The sequence below is a fragment of the Hyla sarda genome, unplaced genomic scaffold (assembly GCF_029499605.1).
Source record: "Hyla sarda isolate aHylSar1 unplaced genomic scaffold, aHylSar1.hap1 scaffold_431, whole genome shotgun sequence".
NCBI lineage: Eukaryota > Metazoa > Chordata > Amphibia > Anura > Hylidae > Hyla > Hyla sarda.
In genome coordinates this window covers 79,158-96,082 of record NW_026610446.1, presented here as the reverse complement: position 1 = coordinate 96,082, position 16,925 = coordinate 79,158, and the positions used below count along the sequence as shown (strand labels likewise).

The 16,925-nt window shown below is 46.2% G+C and overlaps 8 non-coding genes across 8 annotated transcripts; all 8 read right to left on the bottom strand.

Moving 5' to 3' along the window:
* Nucleotides 1-238: 238 nt before the first annotated feature.
* On the bottom strand, nt 239-429 carry LOC130334301 (U2 spliceosomal RNA). The gene has a single exon (XR_008876127.1). It is a non-coding gene; the product is annotated as a U2 spliceosomal RNA (small nuclear RNA).
* A 2,086-nt stretch (nt 430-2,515) lies between these two features.
* On the bottom strand, nt 2,516-2,706 carry LOC130334300 (U2 spliceosomal RNA). Its single transcript, XR_008876126.1, has one exon. It is a non-coding gene; the product is annotated as a U2 spliceosomal RNA (small nuclear RNA).
* A 2,080-nt stretch (nt 2,707-4,786) lies between these two features.
* On the bottom strand, nt 4,787-4,977 carry LOC130334298 (U2 spliceosomal RNA). The gene has a single exon (XR_008876124.1). It is a non-coding gene; the product is annotated as a U2 spliceosomal RNA (small nuclear RNA).
* Nucleotides 4,978-7,065: 2,088 nt separating this feature from the next.
* On the bottom strand, nt 7,066-7,256 carry LOC130334297 (U2 spliceosomal RNA). The gene has a single exon (XR_008876123.1). It is a non-coding gene; the product is annotated as a U2 spliceosomal RNA (small nuclear RNA).
* Nucleotides 7,257-9,353: 2,097 nt separating this feature from the next.
* LOC130334296 (U2 spliceosomal RNA) lies at nt 9,354-9,544 on the bottom strand. The gene has a single exon (XR_008876122.1). It is a non-coding gene; the product is annotated as a U2 spliceosomal RNA (small nuclear RNA).
* Nucleotides 9,545-11,630: 2,086 nt separating this feature from the next.
* Nucleotides 11,631-11,821, bottom strand: LOC130334295 (U2 spliceosomal RNA). The gene has a single exon (XR_008876121.1). It is a non-coding gene; the product is annotated as a U2 spliceosomal RNA (small nuclear RNA).
* Nucleotides 11,822-13,909: 2,088 nt separating this feature from the next.
* On the bottom strand, nt 13,910-14,100 carry LOC130334293 (U2 spliceosomal RNA). Its single transcript, XR_008876120.1, has one exon. It is a non-coding gene; the product is annotated as a U2 spliceosomal RNA (small nuclear RNA).
* A 2,088-nt stretch (nt 14,101-16,188) lies between these two features.
* On the bottom strand, nt 16,189-16,379 carry LOC130334292 (U2 spliceosomal RNA). The gene has a single exon (XR_008876119.1). It is a non-coding gene; the product is annotated as a U2 spliceosomal RNA (small nuclear RNA).
* Between the last annotated feature and the right edge of the window lie 546 nt (nt 16,380-16,925).

Here is a 16,925-nt window from a genome sequence, read left to right as displayed (position 1 = left end):
GGCTACTCAAATGATCCAATTAAGGAGGCCATTTAGTCAGCAGCAGCAGAAGTCCTGTGCCTGGACGCTCCAACAGCGGCCAGACACAAGCAGAAGCAGAAGCAGCAGAAGCAGCAGCAGCACCACCTTTTGTTTTTTGGCTGCAGCAGCAGCAGCAAGGCCCACAGGGCTGGCTAGCTGGCTAGCCAGCAAGCAGGTAGCAATGAAAGTAGGAATCTTTCTTTTTAACCCTGTAAGGGGGTGGTGCACTGTACCCGAAGATACTGCCATATCGGGTCAATGCATAGGGCGACGGAAGCAAGCTTCGAAATCGGCCCCCGTTCTCAAAAATCCATTTAATATATGGTCCCCAGATAGGGGACGTATCAGATATTAAACTGATAAGAACAGATACTACACTTGATCTTAGCCAAAAGGCCGAGAAGCGATAACCGTGAAAGGGGCGGGCCCAACAAGGTCCCCTTCATGGGCACTATCACTGCTTGCTGTCAGGGAGGCTGCCAGACAATTTTCCATGCACACTCTGGGCTGGGGGGCAGTCAACCACCAGTACACACAGCAGAACCTAAACCCATACCATTATTGCTAAGCAGCAAGACAGGGGCCCATTGCACTCCCACGGGGCCTTTTTAAATGCAATCCATAACCCGGATTTGCCAGGAACCCTTCTTACTCCTCCTACTTGCATGTGACACTGGGCTTAGGATCTGCATAGGAAACACACACACAAGCACACACCTACCTTTGTTGCCTGCAGATGCCTCCTTGGCTGTCCCCAAACGGTATCAAACCAACACCCACGGGAAGCTGTAAGCATAGAGGACATGCCTGCACCCCATTGGACTTACCTGTGTGGGTTAAATCCGGGTTATTTGACAACCTATGGCGGTGATGGTTCTGCTCAGGCAGAGCAGTGCTGATGCTCCTCATAAAGCTGTCGCTGCTGTGAAGGTTCTAGGTGACATCACAAATCCCTATGGTTACATACACAACAAAGCTGGGTTGTTGTTGTTTACACTCTGCAAGGCCTGTGGAAGTGAGTGACATCATAGCACTGTAGTTCTGAGGGTTCTAGATGGATGCAACAATCTCCTGTTGCTTCTATGAAGGCCATAATAGACGACATCACCAAACAGCTCCATAGTCACATACACAGCAAAGGAGAGATGTTGTTTACACCTAGTGATGTCAGTGGTATTGAGTGACATCACAGCACAGTGCTAAGGCTCCTGGGCCTGGACACAGCAGCGGCTGCAATATCTCAACGGAGAATACGTTTATATATATGTGTGTGTGTGCGCGTATATATATATATATATATATATATATATATATATATATATATTTCTCCGCCGAAATCACTTTTAAACCCATTTCCACCTTTTTTTCCCTTCTCTTCCTCTTACTTTTTTTTCACGTTTTTTTACGTTTTTCTCCTTTTCGCCTCTTTTCTGGGCGTATTATTCTTCTTTTTCTTCTTTTTTTTCGTCTAATGCATACCCCATCAGTGCAGCAATGCTTATTCAATACCGCCAGCAGATGGAGACACTGGGGGATAATTTTCTAAGGATTTATACTGATTTTTCCTGTCTGAATTTGTCGCACAGAAAGTTGCAGGCCAAATATGTGTGACATTTCTGCGACTTTAGCTTCTAGAGCATTTTTACAACATTATACATAGGTGCTGAATACATAAAAAGCGACTGTTCAGCGACAGACAAGTCGCATCGGCTGAAAGTAGGCCAGAATGTCAGTCCATGTTGGAGCAGGTTTAGATACAGTCTAAAGTATAGATCTCAAAGTCTGTGCACAGAATTTAGCAAGGGCCTCGCACCTTCTGATGCATCAGGTAGGTGCACAATAGCATAGCCTAACCCTCTGTACTTTGGTCTATATTGATGCGGGACATAGACAGCCAGCTGATGACCAATCCATTAGTGCAATGGATGGCTGGAAGCATTTGTCTTTGCCTTTGCAATACCACAGAAGCAATGCATGGTCAATGTACAGCAATGACACACCTGTGTGAACAGCCAGGAGACCCCCCCCATGTTATGTTACATAGTTACATAGTTAGTACGGTCGAAAAAAGACATATGTCCATCAAGTTCAACCAGGGAATTAAGGGGTAGGGGTGTGGCGCGATATTGGGGAAGGGATGAGATTTTATATTTCTTCATAAGCATTAATCTTATTTTGTCAATTAGGAACATTCAGCACCCACCCGCTATCAAGGCAGCTGCCTATCATGTCATGCCCTACCTGCACAGGTGTGCTGGCTACTCAAATGATCCAATTAAGGAGGCCATTTAGTCAGCAGCAGCAGAAGTCCTGTGCCTGGACGCTCCAACAGCGGCCAGACACAAGCAGAAGCAGAAGCAGCAGAAGCAGCAGCAGCACCACCTTTTGTTTTTTGGCTGCAGCAGCAGCAGCAAGGCCCACAGGGCTGGCTAGCTGGCTAGCCAGCAAGCAGGTAGCAATGAAAGTAGGAATCTTTCTTTTTAACCCTGTAAGGGGGTGGTGCACTGTACCCGAAGATACTGCCATATCGGGTCAATGCATAGGGCGACGGAAGCAAGCTTCGAAATCGGCCCCCGTTCTCAAAAATCCATTTAATATATGGTCCCCAGATAGGGGACGTATCAGATATTAAACTGATAAGAACAGATACTACACTTGATCTTAGCCAAAAGGCCGAGAAGCGATAACCGTGAAAGGGGCGGGCCCAACAAGGTCCCCTTCATGGGCACTATCACTGCTTGCTGTCAGGGAGGCTGCCAGACAATTTTCCATGCACACTCTGGGCTGGGGGGCAGTCAACCACCAGTACACACAGCAGAACCTAAACCCATACCATTATTGCTAAGCAGCAAGACAGGGGCCCATTGCACTCCCACGGGGCCTTTTTAAATGCAATCCATAACCCGGATTTGCCAGGAACCCTTCTTACTCCTCCTACTTGCATGTGACACTGGGCTTAGGATCTGCATAGGAAACACACACACAAGCACACACCTACCTTTGTTGCCTGCAGATGCCTCCTTGGCTGTCCCCAAACGGTATCAAACCAACACCCACGGGAAGCTGTAAGCATAGAGGACATGCCTGCACCCCATTGGACTTACCTGTGTGGGTTAAATCCGGGTTATTTGACAACCTATGGCGGTGATGGTTCTGCTCAGGCAGAGCAGTGCTGATGCTCCTCATAAAGCTGTCGCTGCTGTGAAGGTTCTAGGTGACATCACAAATCCCTATGGTTACATACACAACAAAGCTGGGTTGTTGTTGTTTACACTCTGCAAGGCCTGTGGAAGTGAGTGACATCATAGCACTGTAGTTCTGAGGGTTCTAGATGGATGCAACAATCTCCTGTTGCTTCTATGAAGGCCATAATAGACGACATCACCAAACAGCTCCATAGTCACATACACAGCAAAGGAGAGATTTTGTTTACACCTAGTGATGTCAGTGGTATTGAGTGACATCACAGCACAGTGCTAAGGCTCCTGGGCCTGGACACAGCAGCGGCTGCAATATCTCAACGGAGAATACGTTTATATATATGTGTGTGTGTGCGCGTATATATATATATATATATATATATATATATATATATTTCTCCGCCGAAATCACTTTTAAACCCATTTCCACCTTTTTTTCCCTTCTCTTCCTCTTACTTTTTTTTCATGTTTTTTTACGTTTTTCTCCTTTTCGCCTCTTTTCTGGGCGTATTATTCTTCTTTTTCTTCTTTTTTTTCGTCTAATGCATACCCCATCAGTGCAGCAATGCTTATTCAATACCGCCAGCAGATGGAGACACTGGGGGATAATTTTCTAAGGATTTATACTGATTTTTCCTGTCTGAATTTGTCGCACAGAAAGTTGCAGGCCAAATATGTGTGACATTTCTGCGACTTTAGCTTCTAGAGCATTTTTACAACATTATACATAGGTGCTGAATACATAAAAAGCGACTGTTCAGCGACAGACAAGTCGCATCGGCTGAAAGTAGGCCAGAATGTCAGTCCATGTTGGAGCAGGTTTAGATACAGTCTAAAGTATAGATCTCAAAGTCTGTGCACAGAATTTAGCAAGGGCCTCGCACCTTCTGATGCATCAGGTAGGTGCACAATAGCATAGCCTAACCCTCTGTACTTTGGTCTATATTGATGCGGGACATAGACAGCCAGCTGATGACCAATCCATTAGTGCAATGGATGGCTGGAAGCATTTGTCTTTGCCTTTGCAATACCACAGAAGCAATGCATGGTCAATGTACAGCAATGACACACCTGTGTGAACAGCCAGGAGACCCCCCCCATGTTATGTTACATAGTTACATAGTTAGTACGGTCGAAAAAAGACATATGTCCATCAAGTTCAACCAGGGAATTAAGGGGTAGGGGTGTGGCGCGATATTGGGGAAGGGATGAGATTTTATATTTCTTCATAAGCATTAATCTTATTTTGTCAATTAGGAACATTCAGCACCCACCCGCTATCAAGGCAGCTGCCTATCATGTCATGCCCTACCTGCACAGGTGTGCTGGCTACTCAAATGATCCAATTAAGGAGGCCATTTAGTCAGCAGCAGCAGAAGTCCTGTGCCTGGACGCTCCAACAGCGGCCAGACACAAGCAGAAGCAGAAGCAGCAGAAGCAGCAGCAGCACCACCTTTTGTTTTTTGGCTGCAGCAGCAGCAGCAAGGCCCACAGGGCTGGCTAGCTGGCTAGCCAGCAAGCAGGTAGCAATGAAAGTAGGAATCTTTCTTTTTAACCCTGTAAGGGGGTGGTGCACTGTACCCGAAGATACTGCCATATCGGGTCAATGCATAGGGCGACGGAAGCAAGCTTCGAAATCGGCCCCCGTTCTCAAAAATCCATTTAATATATGGTCCCCAGATAGGGGACGTATCAGATATTAAACTGATAAGAACAGATACTACACTTGATCTTAGCCAAAAGGCCGAGAAGCGATAACCGTGAAAGGGGCGGGCCCAACAAGGTCCCCTTCATGGGCACTATCACTGCTTGCTGTCAGGGAGGCTGCCAGACAATTTTCCATGCACACTCTGGGCTGGGGGGCAGTCAACCACCAGTACACACAGCAGAACCTAAACCCATACCATTATTGCTAAGCAGCAAGACAGGGGCCCATTGCACTCCCACGGGGCCTTTTTAAATGCAATCCATAACCCGGATTTGCCAGGAACCCTTCTTACTCCTCCTACTTGCATGTGACACTGGGCTTAGGATCTGCATAGGAAACACACACACAAGCACACACCTACCTTTGTTGCCTGCAGATGCCTCCTTGGCTGTCCCCAAACGGTATCAAACCAACACCCACGGGAAGCTGTAAGCATAGAGGACATGCCTGCACCCCATTGGACTTACCTGTGTGGGTTAAATCCGGGTTATTTGACAACCTATGGCGGTGATGGTTCTGCTCAGGCAGAGCAGTGCTGATGCTCCTCATAAAGCTGTCGCTGCTGTGAAGGTTCTAGGTGACATCACAAATCCCTATGGTTACATACACAACAAAGCTGGGTTGTTGTTGTTTACACTCTGCAAGGCCTGTGGAAGTGAGTGACATCATAGCACTGTAGTTCTGAGGGTTCTAGATGGATGCAACAATCTCCTGTTGCTTCTATGAAGGCCATAATAGACGACATCACCAAACAGCTCCATAGTCACATACACAGCAAAGGAGAGATGTTGTTTACACCTAGTGATGTCAGTGGTATTGAGTGACATCACAGCACAGTGCTAAGGCTCCTGGGCCTGGACACAGCAGCGGCTGCAATATCTCAACGGAGAATACGTTTATATATATGTGTGTGTGTGCGCGTATATATATATATATATATATATATATATATATATATATATATATTTCTCCGCCGAAATCACTTTTAAACCCATTTCCACCTTTTTTTCCCTTCTCTTCCTCTTACTTTTTTTTCACGTTTTTTTACGTTTTTCTCCTTTTCGCCTCTTTTCTGGGCGTATTATTCTTCTTTTTCTTCTTTTTTTTCGTCTAATGCATACCCCATCAGTGCAGCAATGCTTATTCAATACCGCCAGCAGATGGAGACACTGGGGGATAATTTTCTAAGGATTTATACTGATTTTTCCTGTCTGAATTTGTCGCACAGAAAGTTGCAGGCCAAATATGTGTGACATTTCTGCGACTTTAGCTTCTAGAGCATTTTTACAACATTATACATAGGTGCTGAATACATAAAAAGCGACTGTTCAGCGACAGACAAGTCGCATCGGCTGAAAGTAGGCCAGAATGTCAGTCCATGTTGGAGCAGGTTTAGATACAGTCTAAAGTATAGATCTCAAAGTCTGTGCACAGAATTTAGCAAGGGCCTCGCACCTTCTGATGCATCAGGTAGGTGCACAATAGCATAGCCTAACCCTCTGTACTTTGGTCTATATTGATGCGGGACATAGACAGCCAGCTGATGACCAATCCATTAGTGCAATGGATGGCTGGAAGCATTTGTCTTTGCCTTTGCAATACCACAGAAGCAATGCATGGTCAATGTACAGCAATGACACACCTGTGTGAACAGCCAGGAGACCCCCCCCATGTTATGTTACATAGTTACATAGTTAGTACGGTCGAAAAAAGACATATGTCCATCAAGTTCAACCAGGGAATTAAGGGGTAGGGGTGTGGCGCGATATTGGGGAAGGGATGAGATTTTATATTTCTTCATAAGCATTAATCTTATTTTGTCAATTAGGAACATTCAGCACCCACCCGCTATCAAGGCAGCTGCCTATCATGTCATGCCCTACCTGCACAGGTGTGCTGGCTACTCAAATGATCCAATTAAGGAGGCCATTTAGTCAGCAGCAGCAGAAGTCCTGTGCCTGGACGCTCCAACAGCGGCCAGACACAAGCAGAAGCAGAAGCAGCAGAAGCAGCAGCAGCACCACCTTTTGTTTTTTGGCTGCAGCAGCAGCAGCAAGGCCCACAGGGCTGGCTAGCTGGCTAGCCAGCAAGCAGGTAGCAATGAAAGTAGGAATCTTTCTTTTTAACCCTGTAAGGGGGTGGTGCACTGTACCCGAAGATACTGCCATATCGGGTCAATGCATAGGGCGACGGAAGCAAGCTTCGAAATCGGCCCCCGTTCTCAAAAATCCATTTAATATATGGTCCCCAGATAGGGGACGTATCAGATATTAAACTGATAAGAACAGATACTACACTTGATCTTAGCCAAAAGGCCGAGAAGCGATAACCGTGAAAGGGGCGGGCCCAACAAGGTCCCCTTCATGGGCACTATCACTGCTTGCTGTCAGGGAGGCTGCCAGACAATTTTCCATGCACACTCTGGGCTGGGGGGCAGTCAACCACCAGTACACACAGCAGAACCTAAACCCATACCATTATTGCTAAGCAGCAAGACAGGGGCCCATTGCACTCCCACGGGGCCTTTTTAAATGCAATCCATAACCCGGATTTGCCAGGAACCCTTCTTACTCCTCCTACTTGCATGTGACACTGGGCTTAGGATCTGCATAGGAAACACACACACAAGCACACACCTACCTTTGTTGCCTGCAGATGCCTCCTTGGCTGTCCCCAAACGGTATCAAACCAACACCCACGGGAAGCTGTAAGCATAGAGGACATGCCTGCACCCCATTGGACTTACCTGTGTGGGTTAAATCCGGGTTATTTGACAACCTATGGCGGTGATGGTTCTGCTCAGGCAGAGCAGTGCTGATGCTCCTCATAAAGCTGTCGCTGCTGTGAAGGTTCTAGGTGACATCACAAATCCCTATGGTTACATACTATGGTTACATACACAACAAAGCTGGGTTGTTGTTGTTTACACTCTGCAAGGCCTGTGGAAGTGAGTGACATCATAGCACTGTAGTTCTGAGGGTTCTAGATGGATGCAACAATCTCCTGTTGCTTCTATGAAGGCCATAATAGACGACATCACCAAACAGCTCCATAGTCACATACACAGCAAAGGAGAGATGTTGTTTACACCTAGTGATGTCAGTGGTATTGAGTGACATCACAGCACAGTGCTAAGGCTCCTGGGCCTGGACACAGCAGCGGCTGCAATATCTCAACGGAGAATACGTTTATATATATGTGTGTGTGTGCGCGTATATATATATATATATATATATATATATATATATATATATTTCTCCGCCGAAATCACTTTTAAACCCATTTCCACCTTTTTTTCCCTTCTCTTCCTCTTACTTTTTTTTCACGTTTTTTTACGTTTTTCTCCTTTTCGCCTCTTTTCTGGGCGTATTATTCTTCTTTTTCTTCTTTTTTTTCGTCTAATGCATACCCCATCAGTGCAGCAATGCTTATTCAATACCGCCAGCAGATGGAGACACTGGGGGATAATTTTCTAAGGATTTATACTGATTTTTCCTGTCTGAATTTGTCGCACAGAAAGTTGCAGGCCAAATATGTGTGACATTTCTGCGACTTTAGCTTCTAGAGCATTTTTACAACATTATACATAGGTGCTGAATACATAAAAAGCGACTGTTCAGCGACAGACAAGTCGCATCGGCTGAAAGTAGGCCAGAATGTCAGTCCATGTTGGAGCAGGTTTAGATACAGTCTAAAGTATAGATCTCAAAGTCTGTGCACAGAATTTAGCAAGGGCCTCGCACCTTCTGATGCATCAGGTAGGTGCACAATAGCATAGCCTAACCCTCTGTACTTTGGTCTATATTGATGCGGGACATAGACAGCCAGCTGATGACCAATCCATTAGTGCAATGGATGGCTGGAAGCATTTGTCTTTGCCTTTGCAATACCACAGAAGCAATGCATGGTCAATGTACAGCAATGACACACCTGTGTGAACAGCCAGGAGACCCCCCCCATGTTATGTTACATAGTTACATAGTTAGTACGGTCGAAAAAAGACATATGTCCATCAAGTTCAACCAGGGAATTAAGGGGTAGGGGTGTGGCGCGATATTGGGGAAGGGATGAGATTTTATATTTCTTCATAAGCATTAATCTTATTTTGTCAATTAGGAACATTCAGCACCCACCCGCTATCAAGGCAGCTGCCTATCATGTCATGCCCTACCTGCACAGGTGTGCTGGCTACTCAAATGATCCAATTAAGGAGGCCATTTAGTCAGCAGCAGCAGAAGTCCTGTGCCTGGACGCTCCAACAGCGGCCAGACACAAGCAGAAGCAGAAGCAGCAGAAGCAGCAGCAGCACCACCTTTTGTTTTTTGGCTGCAGCAGCAGCAGCAAGGCCCACAGGGCTGGCTAGCTGGCTAGCCAGCAAGCAGGTAGCAATGAAAGTAGGAATCTTTCTTTTTAACCCTGTAAGGGGGTGGTGCACTGTACCCGAAGATACTGCCATATCGGGTCAATGCATAGGGCGACGGAAGCAAGCTTCGAAATCGGCCCCCGTTCTCAAAAATCCATTTAATATATGGTCCCCAGATAGGGGACGTATCAGATATTAAACTGATAAGAACAGATACTACACTTGATCTTAGCCAAAAGGCCGAGAAGCGATAACCGTGAAAGGGGCGGGCCCAACAAGGTCCCCTTCATGGGCACTATCACTGCTTGCTGTCAGGGAGGCTGCCAGACAATTTTCCATGCACACTCTGGGCTGGGGGGCAGTCAACCACCAGTACACACAGCAGAACCTAAACCCATACCATTATTGCTAAGCAGCAAGACAGGGGCCCATTGCACTCCCACGGGGCCTTTTTAAATGCAATCCATAACCCGGATTTGCCAGGAACCCTTCTTACTCCTCCTACTTGCATGTGACACTGGGCTTAGGATCTGCATAGGAAACACACACACAAGCACACACCTACCTTTGTTGCCTGCAGATGCCTCCTTGGCTGTCCCCAAACGGTATCAAACCAACACCCACGGGAAGCTGTAAGCATAGAGGACATGCCTGCACCCCATTGGACTTACCTGTGTGGGTTAAATCCGGGTTATTTGACAACCTATGGCGGTGATGGTTCTGCTCAGGCAGAGCAGTGCTGATGCTCCTCATAAAGCTGTCGCTGCTGTGAAGGTTCTAGGTGACATCACAAATCCCTATGGTTACATACACAACAAAGCTGGGTTGTTGTTGTTTACACTCTGCAAGGCCTGTGGAAGTGAGTGACATCATAGCACTGTAGTTCTGAGGGTTCTAGATGGATGCAACAATCTCCTGTTGCTTCTATGAAGGCCATAATAGACGACATCACCAAACAGCTCCATAGTCACATACACAGCAAAGGAGAGATGTTGTTTACACCTAGTGATGTCAGTGGTATTGAGTGACATCACAGCACAGTGCTAAGGCTCCTGGGCCTGGACACAGCAGCGGCTGCAATATCTCAACGGAGAATACGTTTATATATATGTGTGTGTGTGCGCGTATATATATATATATATATATATATATATATATATATATATATTTCTCCGCCGAAATCACTTTTAAACCCATTTCCACCTTTTTTTCCCTTCTCTTCCTCTTACTTTTTTTTCACGTTTTTTTACGTTTTTCTCCTTTTCGCCTCTTTTCTGGGCGTATTATTCTTCTTTTTCTTCTTTTTTTTCGTCTAATGCATACCCCATCAGTGCAGCAATGCTTATTCAATACCGCCAGCAGATGGAGACACTGGGGGATAATTTTCTAAGGATTTATACTGATTTTTCCTGTCTGAATTTGTCGCACAGAAAGTTGCAGGCCAAATATGTGTGACATTTCTGCGACTTTAGCTTCTAGAGCATTTTTACAACATTATACATAGGTGCTGAATACATAAAAAGCGACTGTTCAGCGACAGACAAGTCGCATCGGCTGAAAGTAGGCCAGAATGTCAGTCCATGTTGGAGCAGGTTTAGATACAGTCTAAAGTATAGATCTCAAAGTCTGTGCACAGAATTTAGCAAGGGCCTCGCACCTTCTGATGCATCAGGTAGGTGCACAATAGCATAGCCTAACCCTCTGTACTTTGGTCTATATTGATGCGGGACATAGACAGCCAGCTGATGACCAATCCATTAGTGCAATGGATGGCTGGAAGCATTTGTCTTTGCCTTTGCAATACCACAGAAGCAATGCATGGTCAATGTACAGCAATGACACACCTGTGTGAACAGCCAGGAGACCCCCCCCATGTTATGTTACATAGTTACATAGTTAGTACGGTCGAAAAAAGACATATGTCCATCAAGTTCAACCAGGGAATTAAGGGGTAGGGGTGTGGCGCGATATTGGGGAAGGGATGAGATTTTATATTTCTTCATAAGCATTAATCTTATTTTGTCAATTAGGAACATTCAGCACCCACCCGCTATCAAGGCAGCTGCCTATCATGTCATGCCCTACCTGCACAGGTGTGCTGGCTACTCAAATGATCCAATTAAGGAGGCCATTTAGTCAGCAGCAGCAGAAGTCCTGTGCCTGGACGCTCCAACAGCGGCCAGACACAAGCAGAAGCAGAAGCAGCAGAAGCAGCAGCAGCACCACCTTTTGTTTTTTGGCTGCAGCAGCAGCAGCAAGGCCCACAGGGCTGGCTAGCTGGCTAGCCAGCAAGCAGGTAGCAATGAAAGTAGGAATCTTTCTTTTTAACCCTGTAAGGGGGTGGTGCACTGTACCCGAAGATACTGCCATATCGGGTCAATGCATAGGGCGACGGAAGCAAGCTTCGAAATCGGCCCCCGTTCTCAAAAATCCATTTAATATATGGTCCCCAGATAGGGGACGTATCAGATATTAAACTGATAAGAACAGATACTACACTTGATCTTAGCCAAAAGGCCGAGAAGCGATAACCGTGAAAGGGGCGGGCCCAACAAGGTCCCCTTCATGGGCACTATCACTGCTTGCTGTCAGGGAGGCTGCCAGACAATTTTCCATGCACACTCTGGGCTGGGGGGCAGTCAACCACCAGTACACACAGCAGAACCTAAACCCATACCATTATTGCTAAGCAGCAAGACAGGGGCCCATTGCACTCCCACGGGGCCTTTTTAAATGCAATCCATAACCCGGATTTGCCAGGAACCCTTCTTACTCCTCCTACTTGCATGTGACACTGGGCTTAGGATCTGCATAGGAAACACACACACAAGCACACACCTACCTTTGTTGCCTGCAGATGCCTCCTTGGCTGTCCCCAAACGGTATCAAACCAACACCCACGGGAAGCTGTAAGCATAGAGGACATGCCTGCACCCCATTGGACTTACCTGTGTGGGTTAAATCCGGGTTATTTGACAACCTATGGCGGTGATGGTTCTGCTCAGGCAGAGCAGTGCTGATGCTCCTCATAAAGCTGTCGCTGCTGTGAAGGTTCTAGGTGACATCACAAATCCCTATGGTTACATACACAACAAAGCTGGGTTGTTGTTGTTTACACTCTGCAAGGCCTGTGGAAGTGAGTGACATCATAGCACTGTAGTTCTGAGGGTTCTAGATGGATGCAACAATCTCCTGTTGCTTCTATGAAGGCCATAATAGACGACATCACCAAACAGCTCCATAGTCACATACACAGCAAAGGAGAGATGTTGTTTACACCTAGTGATGTCAGTGGTATTGAGTGACATCACAGCACAGTGCTAAGGCTCCTGGGCCTGGACACAGCAGCGGCTGCAATATCTCAACGGAGAATACGTTTATATATATGTGTGTGTGTGCGCGTATATATATATATATATATATATATATATATATATATATATATATTTCTCCGCCGAAATCACTTTTAAACCCATTTCCACCTTTTTTTCCCTTCTCTTCCTCTTACTTTTTTTTCACGTTTTTTTACGTTTTTCTCCTTTTCGCCTCTTTTCTGGGCGTATTATTCTTCTTTTTCTTCTTTTTTTTCGTCTAATGCATACCCCATCAGTGCAGCAATGCTTATTCAATACCGCCAGCAGATGGAGACACTGGGGGATAATTTTCTAAGGATTTATACTGATTTTTCCTGTCTGAATTTGTCGCACAGAAAGTTGCAGGCCAAATATGTGTGACATTTCTGCGACTTTAGCTTCTAGAGCATTTTTACAACATTATACATAGGTGCTGAATACATAAAAAGCGACTGTTCAGCGACAGACAAGTCGCATCGGCTGAAAGTAGGCCAGAATGTCAGTCCATGTTGGAGCAGGTTTAGATACAGTCTAAAGTATAGATCTCAAAGTCTGTGCACAGAATTTAGCAAGGGCCTCGCACCTTCTGATGCATCAGGTAGGTGCACAATAGCATAGCCTAACCCTCTGTACTTTGGTCTATATTGATGCGGGACATAGACAGCCAGCTGATGACCAATCCATTAGTGCAATGGATGGCTGGAAGCATTTGTCTTTGCCTTTGCAATACCACAGAAGCAATGCATGGTCAATGTACAGCAATGACACACCTGTGTGAACAGCCAGGAGACCCCCCCCATGTTATGTTACATAGTTACATAGTTAGTACGGTCGAAAAAAGACATATGTCCATCAAGTTCAACCAGGGAATTAAGGGGTAGGGGTGTGGCGCGATATTGGGGAAGGGATGAGATTTTATATTTCTTCATAAGCATTAATCTTATTTTGTCAATTAGGAACATTCAGCACCCACCCGCTATCAAGGCAGCTGCCTATCATGTCATGCCCTACCTGCACAGGTGTGCTGGCTACTCAAATGATCCAATTAAGGAGGCCATTTAGTCAGCAGCAGCAGAAGTCCTGTGCCTGGACGCTCCAACAGCGGCCAGACACAAGCAGAAGCAGAAGCAGCAGAAGCAGCAGCAGCACCACCTTTTGTTTTTTGGCTGCAGCAGCAGCAGCAAGGCCCACAGGGCTGGCTAGCTGGCTAGCCAGCAAGCAGGTAGCAATGAAAGTAGGAATCTTTCTTTTTAACCCTGTAAGGGGGTGGTGCACTGTACCCGAAGATACTGCCATATCGGGTCAATGCATAGGGCGACGGAAGCAAGCTTCGAAATCGGCCCCCGTTCTCAAAAATCCATTTAATATATGGTCCCCAGATAGGGGACGTATCAGATATTAAACTGATAAGAACAGATACTACACTTGATCTTAGCCAAAAGGCCGAGAAGCGATAACCGTGAAAGGGGCGGGCCCAACAAGGTCCCCTTCATGGGCACTATCACTGCTTGCTGTCAGGGAGGCTGCCAGACAATTTTCCATGCACACTCTGGGCTGGGGGGCAGTCAACCACCAGTACACACAGCAGAACCTAAACCCATACCATTATTGCTAAGCAGCAAGACAGGGGCCCATTGCACTCCCACGGGGCCTTTTTAAATGCAATCCATAACCCGGATTTGCCAGGAACCCTTCTTACTCCTCCTACTTGCATGTGACACTGGGCTTAGGATCTGCATAGGAAACACACACACAAGCACACACCTACCTTTGTTGCCTGCAGATGCCTCCTTGGCTGTCCCCAAACGGTATCAAACCAACACCCACGGGAAGCTGTAAGCATAGAGGACATGCCTGCACCCCATTGGACTTACCTGTGTGGGTTAAATCCGGGTTATTTGACAACCTATGGCGGTGATGGTTCTGCTCAGGCAGAGCAGTGCTGATGCTCCTCATAAAGCTGTCGCTGCTGTGAAGGTTCTAGGTGACATCACAAATCCCTATGGTTACATACACAACAAAGCTGGGTTGTTGTTGTTTACACTCTGCAAGGCCTGTGGAAGTGAGTGACATCATAGCACTGTAGTTCTGAGGGTTCTAGATGGATGCAACAATCTCCTGTTGCTTCTATGAAGGCCATAATAGACGACATCACCAAACAGCTCCATAGTCACATACACAGCAAAGGAGAGATGTTGTTTACACCTAGTGATGTCAGTGGTATTGAGTGACATCACAGCACAGTGCTAAGGCTCCTGGGCCTGGACACAGCAGCGGCTGCAATATCTCAACGGAGAATACGTTTATATATATGTGTGTGTGTGCGCGTATATATATATATATATATATATATATATATATATATATATATATTTCTCCGCCGAAATCACTTTTAAACCCATTTCCACCTTTTTTTCCCTTCTCTTCCTCTTACTTTTTTTTCACGTTTTTTTACGTTTTTCTCCTTTTCGCCTCTTTTCTGGGCGTATTATTCTTCTTTTTCTTCTTTTTTTTCGTCTAATGCATACCCCATCAGTGCAGCAATGCTTATTCAATACCGCCAGCAGATGGAGACACTGGGGGATAATTTTCTAAGGATTTATACTGATTTTTCCTGTCTGAATTTGTCGCACAGAAAGTTGCAGGCCAAATATGTGTGACATTTCTGCGACTTTAGCTTCTAGAGCATTTTTACAACATTATACATAGGTGCTGAATACATAAAAAGCGACTGTTCAGCGACAGACAAGTCGCATCGGCTGAAAGTAGGCCAGAATGTCAGTCCATGTTGGAGCAGGTTTAGATACAGTCTAAAGTATAGATCTCAAAGTCTGTGCACAGAATTTAGCAAGGGCCTCGCACCTTCTGATGCATCAGGTAGGTGCACAATAGCATAGCCTAACCCTCTGTACTTTGGTCTATATTGATGCGGGACATAGACAGCCAGCTGATGACCAATCCATTAGTGCAATGGATGGCTGGAAGCATTTGTCTTTGCCTTTGCAATACCACAGAAGCAATGCATGGTCAATGTACAGCAATGACACACCTGTGTGAACAGCCAGGAGACCCCCCCCATGTTATGTTACATAGTTACATAGTTAGTACGGTCGAAAAAAGACATATGTCCATCAAGTTCAACCAGGGAATTAAGGGGTAGGGGTGTGGCGCGATATTGGGGAAGGGATGAGATTTTATATTTCTTCATAAGCATTAATCTTATTTTGTCAATTAGGAACATTCAGCACCCACCCGCTATCAAGGCAGCTGCCTATCATGTCATGCCCTACCTGCACAGGTGTGCTGGCTACTCAAATGATCCAATTAAGGAGGCCATATAGTCAGCAGCAGCAGAAGTCCTGTGCCTGGACGCTCCAACAGCGGCCAGACACAAGCAGAAGCAGAAGCAGCAGAAGCAGCAGCAGCACCACCTTTTGTTTTTTGGCTGCAGCAGCAGCAGCAAGGCCCACAGGGCTGGCTAGCTGGCTAGCCAGCAAGCAGGTAGCAATGAAAGTAGGAATCTTTCTTTTTAACCCTGTAAGGGGGTGGTGCACTGTACCCGAAGATACTGCCATATCGGGTCAATGCATAGGGCGACGGAAGCAAGCTTCGAAATCGGCCCCCGTTCTCAAAAATCCATTTAATATATGGTCCCCAGATAGGGGACGTATCAGATATTAAACTGATAAGAACAGATACTACACTTGATCTTAGCCAAAAGGCCGAGAAGCGATAACCGTGAAAGGGGCGGGCCCAACAAGGTCCCCTTCATGGGCACTATCACTGCTTGCTGTCAGGGAGGCTGCCAGACAATTTTCCATGCACACTCTGGGCTGGGGGGCAGTCAACCACCAGTACACACAGCAGAACCTAAACCCATACCATTATTGCTAAGCAGCAAGACAGGGGCCCATTGCACTCCCACGGGGCCTTTTTAAATGCAATCCATAACCCGGATTTGCCAGGAACCCTTCTTACTCCTCCTACTTGCATGTGACACTGGGCTTAGGATCTGCATAGGAAACACACACACAAGCACACACCTACCTTTGTTGCCTGCAGATGCCTCCTTGGCTGTCCCCAAACGGTATCAAACCAACACCCACGGGAAGCTGTAAGCATAGAGGACATGCCTGCACCCCATTGGACTTACCTGTGTGGGTTAAATCCGGGTTATTTGACAACCTATGGCGGTGATGGTTCTGCTCAGGCAGAGCAGTGCTGATGCTCCTCATAAAGCTGTCGCTGCTGTGAAGGTTCTAGGTGACATCACAAATCCC